This window comes from Thermobia domestica, chromosome 18 (assembly GCF_964235325.1).
Source record: "Thermobia domestica chromosome 18, izTheDome1.hap1.1, whole genome shotgun sequence".
Lineage (NCBI taxonomy): Eukaryota > Metazoa > Arthropoda > Insecta > Zygentoma > Lepismatidae > Thermobia > Thermobia domestica.
The window spans coordinates 29,445,708-29,469,244 of NC_137471.1; the positions used below are offsets into that span (position 1 = coordinate 29,445,708).

Below are 23,537 nucleotides of genomic sequence, written 5' to 3' on the forward strand. Positions count from 1 at the left end.
CTAATTTCAACCCAAGTATCATGAACGCTAGTCAGTGCCCGATGTAGGTTTGAGTGGGCCCTAAGCTCTTGAAAGTGATTCTTTATACGTCAAGCTTTCTTCTTCAGCGACAAAATGTCGTCGTTTTTTAGATTTGAAAATATGTTATATGGTAATTTATGGATCTGATGGGTATCTAAATGGAAATAAGGGCCCATAACAAGCATGGCTGGAAAACCGGGGCTCCATTATACGTGGAGCTGGATAATAGGGGCCTCATTAGAAGTGGGGCTGAAAAATAGAGCCCTCTATTCATAAATGTATGTTACACACACACACACACACACAAAATACCATTATTGTATGTGCGAATGGGCCCTAAGCTTTAAGTTGTTTAACTTAAAAGTAAATTCGGCACTGACGCTAGTGAATTCCCAGTGGCATATTTACGATTTTGTTTCGGGGTGGCTTTACCTGAAAATGTGAAAATTCTGCAAGATATTTCATGTACTTTACTAAGTAAGTAAGTAAGATTTCGGGGGGGGGGGGCTTAAGCCCGGAAGCTCCCCTCGTAAATACGCCACTGTGAATTACTAACCTTCTAAAACCGAGAATCTATTCGATACTTCAATCTGGCGTTCCCCTCTCACCTGGCTCCCCTTTAATTTCTTTAAATTAAACCTGTCCGTTTTTAGATATTGAATATTTCCCTTATTCAGTGATAGTCTCTCTTATTATGGCTGCTACCAGGTAGTGATCAGTATCACAGTCTGCTTTTCTGAACGACCGCACATCAATTATATTTGACTCTCTCCGTCTATCTATTAAAACGTGATCATTTTGATTGGATGTGTAAAAACACCTAATTTATACACTCGAAAATCTGGAAGTTGTGCTGTACAAAAGTTGATTTAAAAAAAAAAGAAGAAGAAAAGTTAGTGATTTCAATACGTGCACTCAACGGCACCTATTTCTACGTACAATTTCATACGTTTACAACTTTGGAGTAAAATATTTTGTTTTCCTTCCGATTTCGAACATGTTGACAACCTACACTTTACACATCGACGGCATATTTGTGGTATACATCCAAAGAAAGACAGGAAAAAACAAGGTAATATAAATTTTATAATAAATAACACGTGATAGTACTAGAGAGATTGTTTTGCAAATGATCTACGACTTCCCCCCGTCCATAAGGCGTCGAAATTATTTCTGAAGACAAAATACAAACGCACTTAATGAGGTGTTTGTGTTTTCATTACATATCTCTATCTATCTATCTATCTATCTATCTATCTATCTATATATATATATATATATATATATATATATATATATATATATATATATATATATATATATATATATATATATATATATATATATATATATATATATATATATATATATGGATGTATGATTGTGTAGGTTAGGTACGTGCTTGAGTAAATAGTGTACCACGCCTGAATCGTACGTAACGCATGATTGGTCTGTTTTTTGATACGTGATTTTCTTTAAGAAGACTTGTGGTTGGTTCATTAACAGTAGCGCGCCTAAGGGGGGAAGGAGGAGGTGACTTAACATGATAAGGTATGATTGGATCGGAGCATCATGGGAGGGCGGTGAAACGTATTCACTATAAGAACAACTTAATGGTGACAGTGGTTATCTTCGTTGTGTTGTCTTGCTAGTGTGATGATGGTTGTGTAGTAAAAAAAAACTTGCTGGAGAACGTTCTGGAAGTAGCTCTTTTTCTGGTGATCAAATTAATTGCAGTTGATGGTAAAGTACAATACATATATTTATTACGCTTTATTTATAAATGTTTGTTGTATTTGAAGCTTCTTCGCTAACTTCACTTTTGTGGAGTCATACGTCCCAATTAATCAAGATTATCCCGTTTTAAGAACGCAAAGTATTGCATCGATTGTTTCAAAAAGAATGTCTTTGGTACAGTCCACAGCAAAACACCTAAAACATGAGCATGCAAGTTAATTGTAAAACTACACCTAACAGCCCAGGGAATCAACATAACGTCTAAGTGGCACGATTAACGCCAGGAGAAATCTCGGCGTCCTCCCCTGCATACTTATTTTGGAGCAAAAGACTTCATCGTTTCACAATAAACTTACATGCTCATGTTGCAGGTTTTTTGCTGCGGACTGTACATACGATTATCGCTATAAATCACAATAAATAGGTTTAATTGTGATATATGCTAATTAATTCTGCTTTATTAACACTAAACACTGTTTCCAACACAATATTGTTTCCAACTATACAATAAACACTGCCTTGTTCCAAATTTTCGGTACTGTATTATTATCAAATTATTAGCCTTACTGTTACATAAGCCCTGTCCAGGATCCCATCCAAAAATTTTAGGATTTAGATTTCTGGGCTTTCGGCATCAATGGCCATGTTAGGCCGTGACTAGGATTAGGATTTAGATTTCTGGGCTTTCGGCATCTATGGCCATGTTAGGCCGTGACTAGGATTAGGATTAGGAATTAGATTTCTGGGCTTTCGGCATCTATGGCCATGTTAGGCCGTGACTAGGATTAGGATTAGGAATTAGATTTCTGGGCTTTCGGCATCTATGGCCATGTTAGGCCGTGACTAGGATTAGGATTAGGAATTAGATTTCTGGGCTTTCGGCATCTATGGCCATGTTAGGCCGTCACTAGGATTAGGATTAGGAATTAGATTTCTGGGCTTTCGGCATCTATGGCCATGTTAGGCCGTCACTAGGATTAGGATTAGGAATTAGATTTCTGGGCTTTCGGCATCTATGGCCATGTTAGGCCGTCACTAGGATTAGGATTAGGAATTAGATTTCTGGGCTTTCGGCATCTATGGCCATGTTAGGCCGTCACTAGGATTAGAATTAGGAATTAGATTTCTTGGCTTTCGGCATCTAAGGCCATTTAGCTCGTCACGTTTGAGGGATGACGTCCCTCGGCGAGCACACTATCCGAGGAAAGGGAAGGAAGAAAGGATTGGGGAAGGAAGGAAGCAACATGGGATCTATAAGTTAGGTACCACCCCGGCATTTGCCTGGTGTGAATGAGGAAAACCCAGGAAAACCTCATTTAGGATGACTGGGTTGAAGAAACGTTTTACATTTTTTCGACCGAATGCCCTAGCTAGGAATCGAACCCGGAACCGCTCACACCGAAGGCGAGAGCGTTAGCGACTACGCTACGCGGGGCTACCCAATAATTTTTGTCAGTAGGGGTTCAAGGTTGGAGGGGATCCAATAGATACTACAAACCAATACGTCTATGTAGCATTCAACAGGTAGGTATTACATTATTCTGCACCCGAAAAGACATTTAGTAATTGTAAAATACTTTCACTTATATTTTTAGAAAAAAATGAAAGAATCGAATTGTTTTTTATGAGAAAGAGTACAGACAAAATGCAAAATCAATTTTTATTTTATGCTGCATCAATAATTTCTCTGTTAATCAATTTTAGTTTTATTAAGGAAGTGTACACAGGTATGTTGAGTTAGGAAATTTGGGGGGGGGTCCGGACCCCTCGCTGACTTGACTGATCAACGCCTAGCCCAACTGATTAAACTAGGTAATTGAGCTTAAGATTTGGACAGTACTAGGATTTTGTCACGTTAAGTGCCACCGAGGAAGTATTTTTGGAAATTCGATGTGGAAAGAGTGGACATACGAGCTACATTGAATAAGATGTCTATATCTCGGAATCTCTTAAGTTCGGAGACTTCAATTTTGTTACTGAGACTTTTCTCCACGTTTAAAGTAATCCAATACAGGCTTCAACATTTTTTGATACTTGACTTGGAAGGGAAGAAAAAAGGGTGAAGGTGACTCACTAGGATGCTCCATACCAAGTGTACGAATTTCATCCAAAGAGAAGAAAAGGGGGAGGATGGCTCACAAGGATGCTCCCATGCGAAGTGTTCGAATTTCGTGCGAAGTTCTTTTAAGATTCTATACGGAAGAAAGCAGCGAAACAGTTGTCAATTCGTATGTCTCATGTTTAACTCGGTAGTCAACAAGGATGTAATGGATCATACACGAGAGTGTACGGTGTATACCCACCTAACTAACTAACTAGCTTTATGGTTATGGAGCCTGGAGGTTCAATGTCGCGTTCACAAAACTCTCCACTGACTTCTATCCTTAGCCAAAGGGATCCAGTTTCTACTTTATATTCCTATTTCTGCAAGATTCATATTAATACTATCCTCCCGTTTGCGCCTAGGTCTTTCTAGTGGACGTTTTCCGCTTGATCTTCCAGTTAAGACTTTGAAAGCGTTCCTGCTTCCTTCCATTCTGGTTACATGACCTGCCGGCCTGAGTCTCCTAGATTTAATAACTCTAACAATGTTTGGTAAACGGTATAAATTATGCAGTTTCTTGTTATCAAGTTTTCGCCATTCCCCGTTTCCGTTTTTGTTGGGTCCGAATATTCGTTCCAATAAGATTTGGAAATGAATAATAACACAAATACCGTGCTTTCAGTCGACATTTAATTTCTTCGTGAATGTAATTTTGGTCTGTTAATATTGATCCTAGATATTTGAAAGTATCCACTGTATTGAAAGTATTATTTGCAGCGTATACTATACTCACCTTAAATCTGCGAAACAACGAGGAATATGGGAATGAATATACCGAGTGTTCATGAACTATACACCTGGGTATTAATGAGTATACCGACAAACTGAAAGAGGTGATCCCTTACATCAAAATAAGAGAAAAAGTTTTACAAGTGTAAAAAACGTGGAGTATACCTAACGAATTACACTGCAGCACTCGTTATTCCGAACACAAAAGATCGTGGAGCTGCCGGTTCCTAAAACTTCCGACTTCCCTCCGAAGCATTGGGTGCCCGTTGTTGTCAAGGCTTATATCTGGCCTACCTTGGATCCACTGTGTAATCAGAGCATATCTGAAAACAGTGTCGAGAGCATGTCTGAATAGGGTTACCAGATTTTGTAAACGAAAAACCGGGACACCAATCTCTGACTATATATAAGGTCAGAGTTCCTACTCGTTTGGTCAGAATTAATTACCTGTCTTTTCCAGGTTACTACTCACAATTTTCTAGTTCATTCTACACACAGTTAACACAAATGAAGCCCCACATGGGATGTATAAATATTGTGAAAGTTAACGTAAGAAGAGCTGTCTGGCTCTTATTCCGAATTCCAATTTGTTCTGTTTAACAGATCCTAAATATTGCGCCAATTACGACACACCCTGCTCACATTTATGATTGACAAGATACTTTTTTTTCTTCGTTGCGTCATCTCCTGAGTCAGAAACACTGAAGAAACACAAATTTAGCATTTAGCAAGAAAAAAATACATTTACGCTAAATTCAGAATAATAAACAAGAAAGTAAATCTCTTTAAAGACTTACGCAGGCTCTCCAAAAGTTTGACAGAAAAAAAAATTCCGTATCAAAATTAAACAAGACATCCGTTATGCGTTTAAACTGTCCTTTCTTGTACTGGAGTAAGTTGCTACAGAATTTTAACCTGAGATTTACTGAAAATTTTATCAGATAAAGGGAAAAAATATAAATCCAAAATTATTGACTGGGTGCACAGCATCTTAAGAAATATTTATCCACACATGCGAAAGTATATTAGACAACTCAGTTTTGTAATCGCTAAAGTGGGAACTCAAATGAAACTCCGAAAACCTTCTGTTTTTATGTGGGACATACGAGTTCTTGCCGGTTGAATTTTTTCAATCTTAAGAACGAAAACCGGGACAAACGGGCGTCCCGAAAGCCTTTTTCGGGACAGTTAATTCTTCCATTGAAAACCGGGACTGGCAACCCTATATCTGAGAATAGCACCCTGCACACCCATTAAACATTGATGAAATATGCATTTTTTAATTGCTTATGTGTGACTTCTTTTACGCTGATAAGGACCATCATCCACGGTTTCTCGAATTCGAAATAGGGCCAGTTGAAATGCAGCTGTTTCGCGATTTTGAACAGCTCTAGCTCTGAAACTATGCACTTTTCCTCATAGGTCCATATGAACTTTTTCTTATTTTGATGTAAGGAATCACCTCTTACAGTTTTATTAACACCCTGTATTCTCACCAAAAGTGTTAACGTTACATCACTGATAATCAATATACATGACAAGAAGTGCAGGGACTAAATATTGACCTTTCCATATTAGATACTAATTTATGATTCATCATTTCCTGTAAACTTCATCATAAGTGTTGACTATATTCATCTTTTCTTCTTGTATTCTAACTTTATTCATGTAAATAAATCTGTTATGAATACATTATATGTATGTAATGAATACTTTCATAAATATTCATATAATCTTAATTAAAGGAAGTGAAGATGAATATATTCCAAGAGACAGAATAATCATTTCATATAACCAAGATGTACACATTTCATCTCAAAATTGGCGGCGGTTAATTTTAATGGAGATGTGAGTTTTAATGTTTATTTACGTGTAATTTTTGGCCCAATTTAATGTTAATTTTCTCTCTCTTGTTCTTTAGTTTAAAAACATAATATGGGTATTTATGTATTCAGCGTTAAATTTACGGTTTAATTTTATATATATATATATATATATATATATATATATATATATATATATATATATATATATATATATATATATATATATAACATCGTCGTTGTCAACACTAACGATTTTGGAGTAAAATTAGGACGGATTCTTGGCAAATGTATTGTCATTACGTAACTGGCAATTCAGAAAATGATCGAATTTTATAAATCTTTTTTTATGGAACATTTCTCTGTTGGTTTGTTGATTGTTAAATCTTTTCTTCTTTTTATTACAATGCTTTTATTAGGTTACTTTTCTGCTTAGTTATTTGCTAGAGTCAATTTTTTCGTCATTTAATTACAATGCTTTTATTAGATTATTTTTGTTTGATCATATATTAGTCAAATCTTTTTTTTTAAAAAAAAATTAAAATGCTTCTATTAGGTTACTTTTCTCTTTGATTGTTAGTAAACTCTTTTAGGTTACTTTTCTGTTTGGTTATTTGTTACAGTGAAATCTCTTCATTTTCTTATTACAATGCCTTATTACGTTACTTTGTTGCTTGTTAGTCAAATCTTTTCTTCTTTTTATTACAATGCTTTTATTTGGTTACTTTTCTGTTTGGTTATTTGTTAGAGTGAAATCTCTTCTTTTTCTTATTACAATGCTTTATTAGGTTACTTCTCTGTTTGGTTATCTGTTATAGTCATTTTTTTCTTCTGCTTGTATTAGATTACTTTTCTGTTTGGTTATTTGTTAGTCAAATCTTTTTTTCGTGGAGTGCACTTAGCGCCCGTAGATTTAGCGCCCACGTATAATATCGTGTACTTAGCGCCCAGAAAATATTTGATGCTTATCAGTGTGCTAGGGTTGACCAAAGAGAGAACTAGTTTATATGTATAAATGTAGTTTCGTACTCAAATCATCTATCCCATCCCCTCTCTTTTGACGACAAAAGAACAAAAATTTTTCACTTGAAAGATCCTGCTATACTTCCTGCACAATTGTCATGTCACTTTTAAAACCCCTTAGGCAAGTTGAAAGAAATGTGTTCTTTTCTTCCTCTTCTGTTCATCACCGTCAGCTCTAACACTCTGACGTTTGATGTACAGCTGTAATTACGTACAATTTAATTACGACTTAAGAGCATTACCATATCACCTATGAGATTTTCATATATGGATGTGAATTCATGTGCCAGTGTTATTTTAAAATTTATATAGTTTTAAATAATAATAAGTACACGCACCTTAATGCAAATACTAATGCATGGAAAACAGCAATTATTTATGCACATTGCATAACTTCATTTCCTATCGTAAATACAGGGTGTCAAAAAATTCAAATGCCAAAATTTTCTGAGTAATTCTTTATATCAAATGAAAATAAAACGTTCTAATGAACATGTGTCAAGTGTTATAAGCCGCCCTAAACGCAATCAATCACATTTTAAACCCTAGTTTAAAAATAATGGAACATATCGTAAGTAGTTAAAGAAATTCGGCAAGAACTAGTATTTCCTCTATCTAAATATCCATACAAGGATACACTTTCAACCCTAGGACCACGGGCGGCGATTAGGGGGCAAAGGGGGGCAGTTGCACCTCCACTTTTTGAAATGACCTATTAATGTATATAGTTTCATTTGGAAATATAAAGTTTTGTATGTATTATTGGTTCATAGAATACAAATGGTGCCATAAAATATTTGCCGTTCCATGAGTACGTATTGGTTATCTTTCCGTGAAGTTAAGAAAGCTACAGAAATTGCGTTTTAAAAATGCCACTAAAAATGGCCCAAAAATTAAGCTGTTGGAGCGAGACAATTCGAGCGTACTTTCATTTCATCTTACAAGGGCTCGATATGTTAGTAAGCCTCCCTGGATCTAATTGAGATATCATTTCGCAAGAAAAGAAGTCCTCCACAAGTTCTTTAATTGCACAAAAACTGACAGTTCCTAAAACAGTTCTTTTCTTGAAAAATTGACAGTTCTTTTCTTCTTTCTTATAGTAAGGAATATTTTGATTTCATTTTTTTTTCAGTTTAACATCCTGTTCAGCAGCGAAGCTATATGAGACGTGAACTTAATGATTAACGTAGAGTCCGAACCACGTGAGCTCCCTCCGGGAATTGAACCCAGGTCTCCCACGTCAAAGGTGCGTACGTTAACCGCTTAGCCACGAAGGAGCTCAGTAAGGAATATATAATTTTGCAGTGTAATATACGAGTTTAGGGGTGTACATATACAGTTTTGTTATACAATTGAATTTAGTAAATTCAACATAATTCTAGGTTTTAGGATTATTTTGTATGACTGGAATGTGGAGTGACTAAGTATTGTTGAGTTTTGATGTATTCCAAGAAAATGAAAACTGTATATAATGACAACGAACATGTTTCGGGAAGCTGCAAAAGTATTTCTTTGAATGTCGTAGCATATGCTTGTAGTATTCACTGTCTTTCTAAGAGTAATAACACATATAATAACATGCGTGGAATTAAAAATGTAAGTTGTTCATTAATTTCCAGTTTCAATATAACTTTTGCAGAACAAGCCTTATTATCCATTACTATGATTATTTGATTAATATTATCCTTTCTATTTATTTGTTTTGCAAATTTGTTATTAAATAGGTCCCTAATCTGATCACACAATTTTCCAGACAGAATTTTAAGATGCATGATTTTATGATTTTTTTTTTATTTCATGAGCAAGGAATCAGATCTCTTCTTACACCTTCGTTGTATAAGAGTACAAAGAGTTAGTATCTTGTGTTGCTCTTGTCAATTTACGTAACAAAATATGAAACAAGATATACGGTATTTTAACTGAAAAAGATAGTTATACAGTTATACAGCCTTTAGTCTATATAACAGTCTCCTAATAATTATACAACCTTTAGTCTAACAAAGTGTTACAAGCAACCAGAAAAAGTAACATTGACATACAAATACTGTATTCAGATCATGTCTTGCCTCCCCACTTTTAACGTCCAACCGCCGCCACTGCCTAGGACTACCAGGTGGGTCCATTGCACTCGTACGCATAATTTCTTTAATAATTACTAAGGCTTAGTAAGTATTGAGATTCTATGACATTTCCCTGGTTGTGTTCTTGTATTATGTTATATCAGTATTTTTTTTTTCATTTCCGTGAGTTAAGTGATAGTTTTTAAAATTTATAGCATTGGGTACCGAGTGGGTCCATTAAACTCGAGCCTTAATGAAGAAATATGAGGATAGATTCAGAATAGATTGAGATTGTGGCTCGTAGCGGAGTGAACGTTCTGATAATCTTCTAACTGTCCCAATGAAGTCAGATATAACATATTGCAACTATATGTGTTATTATTTAGTTTGATTGATTTAATTATTTGCAATTTTGCTTATTTTAGGAGCAGCTTTTCTTTATTTATTCACTTATATAAGCCCATTGTCAATAGTTGCAATAGAAGCATAATAGTTGCTTTTGTCCATCAAACTGTATTAATTTTTCCATTGTATGCAGTTGCGTATCCAGGGGGAGTTTCCCGGGATATGAACTCCCAAGAACCAAAATTTTAAAAAGTTGCTAGAATAAAATCTAAATTTGCGCGTTCAGTCTCCACATTAACAAAAAAGTTTTCCGGAGTAGGACACTGACCCCCCCCCCCCCCTCCGAATAGAAATCCTGGCTTTGCCACTGATTGTATGTAAAGTTTTGTTTATTGTTAGTGTGTTTTGATCATTGCACGTGGTAGACAAACAGATCACTAACAATACACGTCACTATTGATGGTAGAGAAGTGATATTTTTGGTAAATCAATAAACAATGAAGAAATTGATACCCGACAGACGATAAGATATTAGCAGACATATACAAATGCAACTGAAGTTTCTTGTTCAGGTACCGATATTGAAATGAGACGTTGAGTAGTTTTCTTATCCAGAGGATTGGTTAGAAGTTTGAAGCATAGCACCTATAGCTAATGCAAAAGCACGTGCTAATGCAAAAAGCAAAACTCCGGAGAAAAGCGATCCTACAAGGGCTGCCTTATGTTTTGATAACATCGGCGCTATTAGAATACCTGATGATGAACTGTTCCTAATTTGTGAAGTTGCAGATTCTTCACACACTCTGCAATATAATTTTATTCTTACATATAATATGACTGTAGACGAACAATTTCTCATTTTTTGGGTGCGTTGTCTCTTTTGACAATATATACCCAGTAAGATCGCCCATTGCAAAATACAATGCACAACTATCCTGAAGTTGTCACTTCTAGAGCGGAGGAAAAAACTCAAAGTTATCATATATTACAACACAACAAAATCATACGTTCACACTAACAATTATATGGCTCGCTGTTACACCACAAAACAATGAACAAAATGGCCTATGACAGTATTTTACATAACTGATGTAAGTGGACTTAACACTTATGGTATTGTGTCATCAAAGCGTAATTTCAAACGAGAAACAAACATTAAAAAGTTTGAAATTCCGTAAATTTTTCATTTTGAGAAGAAATCACGGAGAATTGAAGCTTCCCAGCATACTGAAGAGGAACAGCCTAAGAAAGTCTCTCCAGCAAAGAGGGAGCACAAATCAAGAACTTTTTGCCGCAAATGCAAGCTACATGAATGTACTGACATTTAATATTTTCCAAGTGTAACACTCCGATTTTGATAAAATTTGGCAGGTAGATATTACACATGAAATAAATGAATACGTGTTTTTTTTTCTTTTCTGGGGAAAACTGTTTTAAGGGGTAAAAGCCCCCACCCAAAATTTGGAGAAATTTGAGGCCGGAAAGACAAGAAGAAGTTAGTCGAAGTGAATGAAATTGTTCACAGATATTATAAACGTTAAATGATGGGATATATGTTTCGTACTTTCCCAGGAAAAATGGTTGGGTGGGGCACAGACCCCTTCAAATCTTTGATCTCGAAATATCAAAAGCGCTAATAACAGTATGTTAAACATGCCTAAAGGACATGGAGAATTGTAAGGAAATTTTGGGTGGGGACAATATAAAAAAATAAATGAACACTTCTTTCTTATTTCCTGCAGAAAAAATGTTTTTAGGGGCAAAAATCTCCACCGAAAATTTTGAAATTGACGACCGAAAGGCATGAAGAAGTAGACCGGAATGAACGAAATTGTGTGCATATATTGTAGACGTAAAATGACAGAATATTGTGTCGCATTTTTCTGGAAAAGATGGTTGGGTGGGGTACAGACCCCTTCAAACATTTAATCACGATTTATCAAAGTGTTCATTAGTATAGTGAAAAGTACCTAAAAGAACATGGAGAATTGTAACGAAACTGTGTTTAGAGACAATACGCAAAAAAATATACGAATACGTGTTTTTAGTTTCTGCGGAAAAACTGTGGTGTGACTAAAGTCCCTCCGAAAAAAAAAAGTAATTATTACCGCAGAAGCGCAGGTAGTTTTCACAGGAAAATACGACACGTATTCTCTCATTTTACGTCTACAATATTTGTGGACATTTTCATTTTTATTTCTTTCTGGGCTCGTGGAGTTGAATTTCGTATTTTTAGGAGAGGTGCCCTTTGTCACACTTTTGTTTTTCTGCACAAAATCAAAAACACGTAATCTTTTCTTTTCTTTTCTTTCTTTCTTTCTTTATTTATTTTTGCGTACTGTTCCTACACAAACTATCGTTGCAATTATGTCCAACCGTTTTTCCCAGGAAAATAAGAAACATCTATTCCTTCGTTTTACGTTTATAGCATCTGTGCACAATATTATTCACTTCGGTTCACTTCTTGCCTTTCGGGACTCAAATTTCAAAATTTTGGGTGGGGGCTTTTGCCCCCCTAAAACTGTTTTTCCGCTAAAAAGAAAAACATGCATTCGTTTATTTCATGTGTAATATCTACCTGCTAAATTTTATCAAAATCGGAGTGTTACACTTGGGAAGTGTTACATGTGAGAACAACAGAATTGTATGAGAAGAGTCTTTGGGAAATTATACTGTAACTCGTTACAATCCAATAAAACAATTACCTGTGAATAATTAATTTTTAAATTTTGTTACGCAGAAATAAATTTCCATCTTGCAAATTTTAATATTATATTTCTGAATAGTGTTTTACTTTATAATAAAACGTTCCTTTTGCGAAAAGAGAAAAGGTTTGTATTTAGTTTTACGTTCCATGGTTTTGCCGGGTAGGCTAAGGAAGACTTGAATTTACTGATTATAGTGGAACCCGAACCACTTTGGTCACTCAATGCTCTCCCACCAGGAATCGAACCTTGAACCTCATACCCCAAAGGCTTGCGTGCTTGCCACTAGACCAGCGGGGAGGAATAAAACAAACAAATATTGGAATATGTAAATTAAATTCACAACCAGACGTGGCTAGTGAGGGAAGTCGTAAGCCAAAGCGTTCCAGACAAGTCACACGAACACGAAGTACATACTGCAGCAGTTGGGATTGGCGAATTTTTACAGGGAGAATGAGAAAGTCCGATTTCTATGGAATGGTGGACGGATTTGTTTTCCTTCTCGCTGACAAGGGTCAGAAGGGATGGATTACTTACAGCAAATCGTACCAGAAGAAACTGAAGAATTCCTAATTTATTTTCATCAACATTACGTATCAGGTAGTCTCTGAAGTATGCGACTTTCATCTTACGGTGATCTTACGATTCGATTTCTTTGCTAGCCTCTTTTGTTTCCTCGCAACATACCCGTTCATATAGCAACATTACAGAAAGAGACACGAACGAGTAAATTGACAGAAGCTTCGAATTTGAAATTCCAAAAGGTTGAACCTGTTCATCCTTCCTTGTGGATGGACATTGCAAAAGGATGAGGCCATGGTTTCAACTGCATCGAACAAGAGTAGCGAGATGAATTACCGAAGAAGAGGGTAAATTGGAAGACGATTAACCTTCAAAGGCGCTTGTTCAACTTAGTGATGGATTATTCTCAAGGAAACACCATACTTGTTCAATATCTGATTGGAATTGATTACTGCATAAGGCTGTAACTTTAGGGTATAATGTGTACAATAAGGTTCGTAGAGCGATTAACTTATTGATTCGTAAAGAAATAAAAAGAACGTTACGTTATTTTTCAGTGCTTGTAGTGTATGATATCAATTGCTTAACTATATACATTTGTATTACGCATAAAGTTGTGAAATTGTATCAGACTTAATGCGGCTGGCTTGTTAGATTTTTTTTTTTCTGAAACTGTGTAATACCATATGATAATTTGACCTTTTCTTTTTTGGTATCGAAACCGATGTTGTTATATAGTCAGAGTTACCATATGTCAGGTTTTTACCGGGACAGTTCCGGTTTGAAAGCTCTTGAAATGAAATGAAACCTTGAGTAGGATAGAGAAGACGGTGATTGTGAGAATGAATGAAATGGTGGAATGAAGAAAGTGAGAGAAAACGAGAGAACTCCGAGTTTATCCATGCACGCAGCGTCTGACTACCACAAAGCCCATTTGACGCAAGATGGGATAAAACCAGGGATCCCATGAACCAGATGTGAGTGTTTCTACCACTGAACCACCGTGACCTCCATGAAGACTCTTATCCCGGTGTTTCGCCAGTTTACATTTTGTCCCGGTTCTCAGTCGTGAGAATATGTTCACCGTTTTTTGTATGCCTTATCCTCATTGCGGTATTCTAGATTACGCCTGTTTTACATAGTTTTCATATTAAAAGCTAAATATGTAACCTTAGTTTATAGTACATTTAAATATTGTAGAGCATTCCATACCACGGAGTACAATTACATACATTGTGGAGAGCATATTCTCCTCTCTTCCACATATGCATATCGTAAGACAGATAAGTGCACATTTCCCTATCAATATGTAAATTTTGTTTCATTATCATTGAATGAGTAAATTAATTGTTTGTTTATTAGACTATTCTTATGTCGTATTTCATTACAATGTTCTTGGAACTTGCGAAAGTAATTCATAACTTTATTTCCTTTCGTGGTCCACTCCGTTAGAGATTAATATTTCTCTATATTTTCAAAACTATAACTGCGTTTGCAGACTGCCTCACCCTCCCTCTTTTGGAAGAGGTGCAGGTGGACATTTTGCAGACGGCGCATCACCAATGACTGGAAAATGAAGGAATAGCCTAAATAAAAGAGTTTTTATGGTTTGGTTTATAATTCTGTGTATGATGTTAAGACTTTATTATTCATTGCTTGCTTCATATTAATTCTTATATATATATTATGTTCATATCTTGTAAAGTAAACAACCTGTTTGGGCTGGCAGGGTACAGGGGAAGATCACCTCTAACCACCACCCCTGACATGAGGGCAGCACCGACTAGCGGGCTGACACACACAAAAAAAAAAGGGGGACGGAGTAGGGGAATTGGTGGGCGGTGTTTTGTTTGGAGGCTTCTGGAAGTTTTTTCTTGGTGTGACTGGGTGATATGATTCTGCTACAGACTAGAGATTATATATATATAGATATACATATATATAGGAAAAAGACTAATCATATCGAAGATTACTTTGTAAAGCGAGGATAGATGTGAATGCGTTTCTGTATGTTTTATTTTTATTTTTTTTAATTTTTTTTTTTTTTTTTGTCGGAAAGTGCATTGCAACCACCCAAGCCGGTGATAGCCTAGGGCTGTTTGCTATTTTTGAAAGCAACGGAACATCGGGGTGAGACTGGATGGACAGGGGAAGAGTGGCAAAGAGAGAGAACAACAAAGCGGAGGCTCTTAGGAGTGATGGATAGTGGCTTTTGGGGGTGAAGTGTTGTGAGTTGAAGTACAAAATTATCCAACAGTTCTCTTGGCAGGTTTTAAGTGACATTTATTGAAACGAATGCACACTTCTGAACTCTCGTTAGAGATTGCTTTTCTTAATTATTTCGGTGCATTTACAGTTAGTCACGTTTAAAACGACTGCGTTCAGCACAATATCAGTCGTAAAAAAAAAATTTGCTCCCGAGTACCATTATCGACCAAGATAACTATATTTGAGTGCCGTGTTTCGATGGAAGAATGATTTAATAGTAATTAGGTTGTGTGAATACATCATTTTAAACTAACAAGTCCATAAGAGTAAAGGACAGAGTCAACTACAGTGGTTAGTTTTTTCTGACTCAGGCCGACGAGTTTCTCATCTCGAGAGTGAAGAGAAGAAAAGAAAGTGGTAGTTCAGTCCCAATTTCCTTTTCTTTCTACAATGTATCGGTTAAACAAGCAATTTTAATTGCTCTGCATGTAACTTTGCTACATGATTAACTACTTAAACCGAGACGAGACGAGACTAGTGGGAATGTGCAACGTCTATTATGAGCCAGTGACCAAGTGGATATCTTTAAGAGACAGTTTGAGGGTATCATGAACTTTCAGTGCTCATGATTGACATAGGATTATCTTTCAGAGGAACTTTCCACCAAGTTTACACAGAACTGTTCATCTTAGTTTTCTTCCTAAAACAAGGAACTGTGACAGTGAAACTCTTTGTACTGTAGTTTGTCAGAGAATATTAACAGTGTTGTTTCAACTAACGAGGAACATAATTATAAACTAGGAACTAATGTTTACATGTTACCTCATATCGAAATTCATTTTTTTAATGTTTGTCTTCCTTTCATATTTTATTTGTGCAAGTGAGCATATATAAACAAGTGTGTTATTATCAATAAGGATACTCTATTATGGGAAACTAACGTTCAAGTGGTGCACCAAATCAAGTGTGAAATTTCAAGGTTTGACAGTATCCTATCCATGGAAAATAAATGTTTATTCAGTAGAAACATTGGATCTTTCATCTTCCAGAACGGTGAGTAGAAAAAAAAAACAACTGTGAAATTTTCATGCATTTTCTTTCAGGGAGGAGAGGTGAGGTTTCCCTGCAGGAATACTGAATAGCTGACACTTTCCCAGTTGGGGCTAGGGAAAGTAATGCCCAAAAGAACCAAACTCATTCCTCTAGTTGTGAGTGGTAAGGGAGGCTGTATTAAATTGCCATTAGTATTTGAATAGTTGCACCATAGCCGGGTATACTACAGAGGTTGTGACATTTTTTTTTCTTTCTTTTTCAAACGCATACACATACCTCTCCCTCCTTTACTAGAAAATTCTCGAGTCTAACTAGAGGTAATAGTATTCTATACCACTCAGTTGTAACCCTGAGATAAGCATATGGCTGTTTTGCCATATTGTTGTATTATTGTGGTAGTGGTGGCTCCAGAGGGAAGTCAAGGTGCATGGCTTCTCCTCAATGTACGTATCTGATTTAAGTGTATTATAATTTTGTATTTAGATGGTGTTGGTGACCCAACCACCAAGAACGACGAAACCCACCACCACTACACGCATTCCACAAAAACATGGCGCCACAACGTTAAGGGCAAATTCACGATAAGACGGTACAGAAACTCGTCGTCTCACGTGAAAAGTCAGCGTTCTGTTTCTTTGGTTATTAAATTTTCGGTTTTATGTTGGTAACAGCCAAAAGTAGTTCCAAGAACATTAAGTGTGATATTTATTAATGTTAATATTTATGTGTTTGCTATAAGTGTTTCAGGAACTTAGAGAATTCAGGCATAGTGTTCGGGGGGAAGAATTATTGTCTTACTTAGAGTTTAATTTGTGTTAATGGTAGTCACTCGAGCACAGGCTCGAGCACAGAATAAGAAAATGGAGGATGCGATAGTGAATGAGCATTTTGAGCAGAGAGTATTCGAGCTCTCTGATGACGAAATTGAACGGGCTGTGCGCAGAGAACATAATGCCTCTCCTAGCATTAGTGAGACGCCACTGAAGGTTACGGAAACAAACCCAGTGGTTACAAATGCACAACCTAGTGGTTCAGTCATTATAGGAATGCAGACAGGTGATAGAAACTTAGCAGCAATCTTAGAAGAAATACTGATAGGACAGAAGAAACTTGAGCAGAAGATGGTGAGTGTTCGTAACGAATCTCGTGAGAACAACCAAAAACTAGAGCAGGTTAGGAAAGAATCCAGGGAGAGCAACGAGAAGCTAGAACAGAAGCTGGATAGTAGTAGTAGTAAGTTAGAACAAGGTCTCGATCAAGTGCGCAGGGAATCGAGGGAAAATAATCAACGTCTCGAGGAGAAAATTGAGATGAATAATGTAAGAATTGAGCGTAGGTTAGAACTGGTCACTGAACAGCTCGAAAACAGTGAACGACAACTCGCTCAGCGATTACAGAGCACAACAAGCGAGTTGCGAGCACAATTAGAGGCTACCAGAGATGAGTTGAATACTCATATCTGCGAAACGGGGCAGAAATTAGAGCAAATGCAGGAAAATTCGAACAGGGTTGCCAGATCAATGGAAGAAAATTATACTGAGTTGAACGAGGGTTTGCAGCAGGTCACTTCCCGGGTGGAAGAGACAATCGTGAATGTTAACGAACAAGTGAGGCGCGTGGAAGTGAATGTCACTTCGCAGATTACGCGGATAAGGAGGGAGCTCCAGCAGGAGACGCCTCTTGAGGAGATAAGGTCGGAATGTAATGAAAGCATACAACGTATGCAGAATACTGTTCAAGATGTCTGCGACAAATTAGAAGGAAAGATGGCACGGTGGAGGGAGAATGTACAGCGGGAAACAGCTGAGATGGTGGATGGTAGACTGGCCAATATGTCAGCTCGTTCACCGAGAGCTGTCTCGCCATCCTCATCACCACACGTATCTTCGAGATGCAACCTGCCGGGTTCTCAACCTGGGAACGTTGTAGACACCCGCGAGACAGAAGAAGTACCGCTAGCCTCGACGTCGCAAACGTGCAATCACGAAACTCGAGTAAACATGGCAACCGCATTAGGTTTTCTTCATCGAGACCTGACTCTTCCCACTTACCAGGGTAACGAGAGCGAAACCGAGACATATAATTTTCTTGTGGATCTCGACCATTATTTCGAGATCTCGGGTGTACCACACGAGACGAGACTAAGCCTAGTGGCGAAGTGCTTACGCAATACGGCCCACGTATGGTTTCAAGTAAATGGGTCAAAGATAAGAACATACCAGGAGTTCGTTGCTCTTTTCCGCGAGAATTATCTAAGCGAAGAGCGCCTCGCTAACCTGCGCGCTACTATCTTAACCTCTCACTATGACTCACGTATCCACAGATCTCCATCCGAGTATCTTCTAGACTTATTACATAAGAACAGCATTCTGGAGCCTAGTATGACAGAGGCTATGCTGCTGAAGGTTCTCCCACGTCATTTTCAAAATTGGTTATTCAGATCCATAGTATCGTCTCGCCCGAAATCAATCTCAGAACTGCTTACCTTAGTTCAAGAGTTGCAGTCCTCAATGAACAATCGTGAGCAGTTCCACTCACAAAACAACAGGAAAGGAGTGAACCTGTTGGAAGTAAATGTTGAACCCAGGGAACAAAACTCCTATGGCCAGAGTGGTAGGAACCCCTCTCGAAGGCAGTTCAGGCGAACTCGAGACAATGGAACTCCCTACCAGAGACGACATGATAACCGCAGCACACCGAGTAGTCCACCTCGTAATCATGGTAACACACGTGGAGGTGGGGCTCAATCACGTGGTAGTAACAATAACTACCGAAGCAACACGTCTCGTCCAGGAAGAGGACAGAGAGGAGGTGCGAGAAATCTTGTACCGCAAAGAAATGCTTATAGGGGGGAGGAATCCCTACAAGTATTGGAAGCATATGAGGGAAGAAGGTCACCTACAAACCAGGAAGTAAACCTGCCAGACATGTCTAGTCGAGCTTTCCCGCCCACTAGACAATGATATGTGTCTGCATGTACTTCGGGGGGGCGGTAGGCTGAACATAATGTAAAATGTTTCGGCTGAGTCTTGGAATTAAATCCCAAGTATGTGCATAATCAGGAATTAGATTTTGAGAAGAAAAATATAGAAATGAAGCGTGAGACTGAAGTAAAGATTTTTTTTATAATGAAAGATGAAAATGAAGGAAATTTCGAAATTTGGTAGAAATATGGTAAACCGGGCACATTTTAATGAGGCTATTGTGGATAATCATATTTCTTTGTTGTGTAGGAATGGCCAACGTGTAGAAATTGAGAGAACAGTATTTGAAGAAGCAAATTCAATCTTTAAAGACCTTTTAGATACTGTCAAAGATTGCCATCCATCATTGTTTTTTTAAAGAGCTGGTAACATGCGAGTTACTTCTGCGTTTGGCAGGAAGTCATCTGTGTCAGTGACCAAAGCATGCTAGAATAAATCATACAAGGGAAGACGTTTCACACACTTAGTATTATAGTATCGGGCCTCAATAGATCGCTTATTTTGGGTTCAAACCTCTTCACCGATTCCTGTGCCATATTGGAATATAACAACATATATGCTCTACATCTTAACAACTCACATGATGTTGAGATATGTTTTAGATCAATAGACTGTGACACTGGAGACCTTGTTGTACGTTGTCTTGAATGGGATATGGATTGCCCAGGAACATTTAATGTATTAGGAGAATTTGAAGGTAATTTTTGTGATGATTATTTCCCGTCGTTGGAAAGACGGAAGGCCGTACCTGTGGTTGTAGCTGCTATGGAGGAAGGTAAGACCTCAAGAGAGGAGGCAGCCCCAGCACTTAGCTTGGATGATGGCAGATACCCAAGCACCCAGGAAATGGCAAAATGCGTATTCCCTGCATCAGAGTGGGCAAAGGTAAAGACGCGGGCATCCGTAGGTGAGATTGAAGCTTTTGTAGACACGTACACGGATCTCTCAGATACACAGAGAGTTAAATTGAAATTTGCTTATTGAAGCATCAGGCTTTATTTGATGTTAAGCCAGGTTTCACATGTACGTATTCTGGATGCAATTCCCAGACCAGAAGCTGAGGAAACGTAACTTCGCTTGAAAAAAAAAAAATACACACACTTGGGTAACACCTTTTTCAACTCAGCATACAGAAAGCTCCAGACAAAATAAAAATACTAAAATGATTTTAAAACATCTGTGATGTGAGAAAATTAACTAAAGGTATTGACTCACAGCCGAAAGTAGTTTCTTGCTTGCTAGGGTTTTTAGCCTACCGTCCACGAAGAACCTCATCAGAATTGGAGAGGAACAGAAGAATTATATATGGATAAAATGAGAGGGAGTTATATGTATATTATTATGTTAGTTTAAGGTTAATAAAATCCTGAATTTAGCTTATTATGTAGGTATGACGAAAGTGCTATTTAACACTGTAATTTTTTAAAATGATTTCATACCTTGTTTGCTGTAGGTAATATATGTGTAAAATATAGATATATAGTCCGTATAAAATTTTGTGGCGTAATTTACAAGTATAATTCCACTGCTTTATCAGTATATTATCTACATGTATCTCAGTGCGTGACGGTGTTGTAATGTGCACTTCGTTTGACCTGTGTCCTGTGTTAGTAATCACAGTACACAGAGTCAAGGGGGGAAAGTTGTGGAGAGCATATTCTCCTCTCTTCCACATATGCATATCGTAAGACAGATAAGTGCACATTTCCCTATCAATATGTAAATTTTGTTTCATTATCATTGAATGAGTAAATTAATTGTTTGTTTATTAGACTATTCTTATGTCGTATTTCATTACAATGTTCTTGGAACTTGCGAAAGTAATTCATAACTTTATTTCCTTTCGTGGTCCACTCCGTTAGAGATTAATATTTCTCTATATTTTCAAAACTATAACTGCGTTTGCAGACTGCCTCACCCTCCCTCTTTTGGAAGAGGTGCAGGTGGACATTTTGCAGACGGCGCATCACCAATGACTGGAAAATGAAGGAATAGCCTAAATAAAAGAGTTTTTATGGTTTGGTTTATAATTCTGTGTATGATGTTAAGACTTTATTATTCATTGCTTGCTTCATATTAATTCTTATATATATATTATGTTCATATCTTGTAAAGTAAACAACCTGTTTGGGCTGGCAGGGTACAGGGGAAGATCACCTCTAACCACCACCCCTGACATGAGGGCAGCACCGACTAGCGGGCTGACACACACAAAAAAAAAAGGGGGACGGAGTAGGGGAATTGGTGGGCGGTGTTTTGTTTGGAGGCTTCTGGAAGTTTTTTCTTGGTGTGACTGGGTGATATGATTCTGCTACAGACTAGAGATTATATATATATAGATATACATATATATAGGAAAAAGACTAATCATATCGAAGATTACTTTGTAAAGCGAGGATAGATGTGAATGCGTTTCTGTATGTTTTATTTTTATTTTTTTTAATTTTTTTTTTTTTTTGTCGGAAAGTGCATTGCAACCACCCAAGCCGGTGATAGCCTAGGGCTGTTTGCTATTTTTGAAAGCAACGGAACATCGGGGTGAGACTGGATGGACAGGGGAAGAGTGGCAAAGAGAGAGAACAACAAAGCGGAGGCTCTTAGGAGTGATGGATAGTGGCTTTTGGGGGTGAAGTGTTGTGAGTTGAAGTACAAAATTATCCAACAGTTCTCTTGGCAGGTTTTAAGTGACATTTATTGAAACGAATGCACACTTCTGAACTCTCGTTAGAGATTGCTTTTCTTAATTATTTCGGTGCATTTACAGTTAGTCACGTTTAAAACGACTGCGTTCAGCACAATATCAGTCGTAAAAAAAAAAATTGCTCCCGAGTACCATTATCGACCAAGATAACTATATTTGAGTGCCGTGTTTCGATGGAAGAATGATTTAATAGTAATTAGGTTGTGTGAATACATCATTTTAAACTAACAAGTCCATAAGAGTAAAGGACAGAGTCAACTACAGTGGTTAGTTTTTTCTGACTCAGGCCGACGAGTTTCTCATCTCGAGAGTGAAGAGAAGAAAAGAAAGTGGTAGTTCAGTCCCAATTTCCTTTTCTTTCTACAATGTATCGGTTAAACAAGCAATTTTAATTGCTCTGCATGTAACTTTGCTACATGATTAACTACTTAAACCGAGACGAGACGAGACTAGTGGGAATGTGCAACGTCTATTATGAGCCAGTGACCAAGTGGATATCTTTAAGAGACAGTTTGAGGGTATCATGAACTTTCAGTGCTCATGATTGACATAGGATTATCTTTCAGAGGAACTTTCCACCAAGTTTACACAGAACTGTTCATCTTAGTTTTCTTCCTAAAACAAGGAACTGTGACAGTGAAACTCTTTGTACTGTAGTTTGTCAGAGAATATTAACAGTGTTGTTTCAACTAACGAGGAACATAATTATAAACTAGGAACTAATGTTTACATGTTACCTCATATCGAAATTCATTTTTTTAATGTTTGTCTTCCTTTCATATTTTATTTGTGCAAGTGAGCATATATAAACAAGTGTGTTATTATCAATAAGGATACTCTATTATGGGAAACTAACGTTCAAGTGGTGCACCAAATCAAGTGTGAAATTTCAAGGTTTGACAGTATCCTATCCATGGAAAATAAATGTTTATTCAGTAGAAACATTGGATCTTTCATCTTCCAGAACGGTGAGTAGAAAAAAAAAACAACTGTGAAATTTTCATGCATTTTCTTTCAGGGAGGAGAGGTGAGGTTTCCCTGCAGGAATACTGAATAGCTGACACTTTCCCAGTTGGGGCTAGGGAAAGTAATGCCCAAAAGAACCAAACTCATTCCTCTAGTTGTGAGTGGTAAGGGAGGCTGTATTAAATTGCCATTAGTATTTGAATAGTTGCACCATAGCCGGGTATACTACAGAGGTTGTGACATTTTTTTTTCTTTCTTTTTCAAACGCATACACATACCTCTCCCTCCTTTACTAGAAAATTCTCGAGTCTAACTAGAGGTAATAGTATTCTATACCACTCAGTTGTAACCCTGAGATAAGCATATGGCTGTTTTGCCATATTGTTGTATTATTGTGGTAGTGGTGGCTCCAGAGGGAAGTCAAGGTGCATGGCTTCTCCTCAATGTACGTATCTGATTTAAGTGTATTATAATTTTGTATTTAGATGGTGTTGGTGACCCAACCACCAAGAACGACGAAACCCACCACCACTACACGCATTCCACAACATGCATA

At 37.2% G+C, this 23,537-nt stretch overlaps 1 protein-coding gene across 3 annotated transcripts in view; it reads left to right on the top strand.

The window, feature by feature from the left end:
- The window catches only part of LOC145675726 (uncharacterized), a 1,359,799-nt gene that overhangs the window by 665,767 nt on the left and 670,495 nt on the right, over positions 1 to 23,537 (top strand). The window contains exon 1 of one of the 3 annotated variants that reach the window (XM_081746348.1): positions 1,572 to 1,764. The exons of the other annotated variants lie outside the window; for them this stretch is intronic. The gene's annotated coding sequence lies outside the window, so the exon portion shown is untranslated. Of the gene's footprint in view, positions 1 to 1,571; positions 1,765 to 23,537 lie in introns of those variants that run through there. 3 annotated transcript variants of the gene reach the window in all.